The following is a 4,270-nucleotide window of genomic DNA, read 5'->3' as shown; positions in this document are numbered from 1 at the left end:
GGGAGTGGCCAATTTTTGGTCCTGGGTGGCCTCCTGAGGGAACCACAGATCTATCTGTGGCTTATAAAGTCAAAAGAACAATTTTTGGTAATCCAGGCCACCCTGACCAAATCCCCTATATACTAATTTGGATTAAAATTTTAACAGAAAAACGGTCTTGCCTGGAGTCCCAAAATGAAAGACTCCCCAGAGCCAAAATGGCCCTCTTAATCTCCAATTTTACCCTTGAGGCAGGTTGGCCCTGCCCTGGGGGATGACCGCACACCTTTCATGGTATATATCCCCTTTTTCTCTAGCAATCTGTATAATTAAAAAAAAAAAAAACAGAATCCCTCTTTCTCTGAAAAGCCCCAAGGGCTCATCTCCCTCTTGGAGACTGTTTTTTTTACCCACCAGCACACCTGGGATGACTGCCAACAGCTCCTCGAGGCCCTCTTCACCTCCGAGGAATGAGACCAATTCAGGGGAGAGGCGAGGAAGTTGATTCTTGGACCTGATGGACAACTTACTACTGAATCAACCTGATTAGAGGCTGTGTTCCTCTCCGCCTGTCCTGGATGGAACCCCAACACTGATAGAGGTAAGGAAGCTCTTGATCGGTATCACCAGACTCTGCTCTGGGGAATATAAGCGGCAGCCAAGAAGCCAACCAACTTGTCTCAGGTAAGCAAAACCATACAAAAGACAGACAAATCTCCAGCCACTTTCCTTGAGCGTCTTCTGGAGGCATACTGCTTGTACACCCCTATAGATCCAGAGGTGCCTGAAAATAGACGAGCCATAAATATAGCATTTGTCACCCAGTCGGCCCCAGATATGAGAAAAAAATTACAGACGTTAGAAAGATTTAAGGGTAAAGTGCTGAATGAACTGATAGAAATTTCCCAAAAGACTTTTAATAACAGAGATGACCCCAGGACCACGCAGTCCAAGAAAACAGCCAAAATTTTAGTATCCACAATGGCTGAACAGGAAAAACAAAAAGGTAAATGGGAAACTAAGGAAAAAGTTTGGACCTAGGTGCAAACCAATGCACCTACTGCAAAAAAAAAAAAAAAAAAAAAAATTCCAGCCAGTGCAAGATCTCTGAGAGATAAACAAAAAAATTGAAACCATTCACCCCACTGTGCCTAACCCATATACACTCTTGAGCTTATTACCTCCCAGCCAGCAGGTCTATACCGTTTTGGACTTAAAGGATGCCTTCTTTTCACTTCCCCTGGCCGTGGTGAGTCAACCCATCTTTGCTTTTGAATGGACTGACCCAGAGGGGGGGTTCTCTGGACAATTAACCTGGACTCGGTTGCCAAAGAGTTTCAAAAATTCCTCCACCCTGTTCAATGAGGCCTTAAGCCAGGATCTGGCTTGTTATAGACAAAAGCATCCAGAGGTAACCCTCTTACAATATGTAGATGACCTCCTACTGGCAGCGAGTAACTTGTCAGATTGTAAAAAAGCAACCAAAAACTTGTTACAGGAGTTAGCTCAGCTGGGCTATCGGGTCTCAGCCAAAAAGGCCCAACTCGGCACTAGTTCGGCAATGTACTTAGGGTCTGAATTAAAAGGGGGGAAAAGAGCCCTGTCTTCTAACTGAATTGAAGCTATCCTAAAAATACTACAACCAAAAACAAAAAAGGCAGGTGCAGGAATTCTTAAGAACAGTTGGATATTGCCGGCTCTGGATTCCCGGGTTTGCAGAAATAGCCAAACCCCTGTACATTAGCACACGGGGAATGGAGGAAGCCCTAACCTGGACTGAGATTGAGCACAAAGCTTTCAAAATGCTCAAACAAGCGCTTGTGAACACTCCCGCCTTAATCTTGCCAGACCTGTCCCAACCTTTTCAGCTCCACGTTGCTGAAACACGAGGAATAGCAAAAGGAATCCTCACTCAGACACTAGGACTGTTGAAAAGGCCGGTTGCCTACTTGTCTAAAAGACTAGACTATGCGGCGACCGGGTGGTCAAGTTGCCTCTGAGCCATTGCTGCCATGGCCATTTTAGTGAAAGAAGCATCTAAATTAACGCTGGGACAGGGCTTACATATAGTGACCCCACATTCAGTAGAAACATTACTAAGGAGCCTGCCTGAGAGATGGCTCTCAAACATCCAGATAACCCACTATCAGGTACTGCTGCTGGATCCCCCAAGAATCCACTTCTTAAAAACTGCAGCTCTTAACCCTTCCACCTCGCTTCCTGATGATGACCTGTACGAGCCCATCCATGACTGTCACGAGATTTTGGAATTTCTCACGAACCTGAGAGCTGATCTCACCAACAACCTCTGGCCAGAACCTGTGAATTATATACAGATGGAAGCAATTACGTCTCGGAGGGTATCAGGTATGCGGTGGCAGCAGTGGTAACTGTGGACCGGGTCATCTGGGCTCAGGCCCTAGGACATGGGACTTCAGCCCAGAAGGCCGAGCTAATAGCTCTGACCCAAGCCCTAAGGTGGGGAAACAGGAAGATTGTCAACATCCACACAGACAGCAGGTAAGCCTTCACAACTGTGCATGTCCTTGGGGCACTATATCAGGAACAGGGCCTTTTGACATCAGGAGGAAAGGAAATAAAAAATGTACCAGAAATACTCGCCTTGCTAAAGGCTATCTGGTTGCCACAAAGGGCAGATGTTATATATTGCAAATGACATCAGACTGTTAAAATTCAAATCGCCAGAGGAAATGCCCTGGCTGACAAAAGAGCAAGAGAGGTTGCCCAAGAACCAGTGGGGACATTGCAGATACTTCCTGTTCTGCCAGGGAGTGTATTGCTGAGCCCTCCAAAATATACCAGGGAAGAGATTAGATTGGGCGAGACCCTGGGCACTAAAACAGATCCGATGGTTGGAAAATTCTCCCACATGGGAGAATCCTAGTGCCAGAGCAGCTGGGGGGAAATTTAGTTACCCAGGTTCACCAAAGTACACACCTGGGCAGTACAAAACTAACTGAACTTTTACAGAGAAATTATTACATCCCCTGCTTGCAGCAATAAGCCCAGCAGGTGTCATCCAGATGCCACATCTGTGCCCAGGTAAATTCTGGCCAAGGGAAAGAAATACTTCCAGGAACCAGGCTGAGGGGACAAGCCCCAGGAGAGCAGTGGGAAGTAGACTTTACAGAAATATTATCTGGCCCTTATGGCTACACATACCTGTTAGTCTTCATCGACACCTTCTCCAGATGGACTGAGGCATTTCCTACCAGAACCGAGACAGCACAAATAGTAATAAAAAAACTAGTTTCCAAAATTGTCCCCCGATTTGGCCTCCCAACTGCAATGGGGTCCGACAATGGGCCGGCGTTCATCGCCCAGATTACTTAATTATTATTAAATACCAAATGGAGGTTAATAGAACAATCAAAGAAACTTTGAATAAACTAAAGCTTGAGATTGGCAAAAACTGGGTGAGTCTCCTTCCATTTGCCCTCCTAAGGACTAGATGTACTCCCTATGTTAAGGGAATTACCCTATATAAAATCATGTTTAAACAACCACCTCCACTAATCCTTAAATTGGGGGAGTGGTGGAAATAGCTGAATTAAATAACCATTCTCTTCTAAAATCATTACAGGCCCTGCAATCTACCACCCAGCAAACTCGGGAAGTGGTGAAGGCAGCCCATCTGGGACCAACAAATCCTGCCCCTAAAAAAGATCTATTTCAGGTGCAGCCTGGAGACCTAGTCTGGATAAAGAAGCTTCCGCCAGCCACCTTGGAGACCCGGTGGACGGGACCCCAGCCAGTGATATGAAAACTTATTTTCCTGGTCCCCATGGCTGACCATGCTCTTGTCCGCCGTACCAGGGCCCCTAATTCTCATATTATTAAGCTTAATGTTTGGACTCTGTATAATCAACTGTCTAACCTCATACATGCAAAGAAAAATACAAACTGTTAAATCATTAGTCCTTGGAACCCAATATCAGCAAATTTATAATCAAAATAAAGAAACAATGATTTGATCCTCTCATAATACCAGTGGGAAATGTGGAGGGCCAGAAGCAATCAATCAGACCCAAGCAGGGAAAGTCCCCACAACATTGGGGCAGAATGTCCCCAAGAGTTAAACAATAACCAATGTTAAGAAACTGAGAGAATGGGATGTGTTTTGGCAACAGCTAACAGCATTTTTCTGCTTCTATGATATACTTGCTTGCTAGCAACTGCAAATCCACAAAATTATAAAGGTAATTTTAGCCTTTATAAGCACACCTTGAAAACCTCTAGGGGCTGCTCTCTGAATCTTCCTTTTTGGAAC

The sequence above is a fragment of the Tamandua tetradactyla genome, chromosome X (genome assembly GCF_023851605.1).
Source record: "Tamandua tetradactyla isolate mTamTet1 chromosome X, mTamTet1.pri, whole genome shotgun sequence".
Taxonomy (NCBI): Eukaryota; Metazoa; Chordata; class Mammalia; order Pilosa; family Myrmecophagidae; genus Tamandua; species Tamandua tetradactyla.
This window is presented reverse-complemented; position numbering follows the sequence as displayed.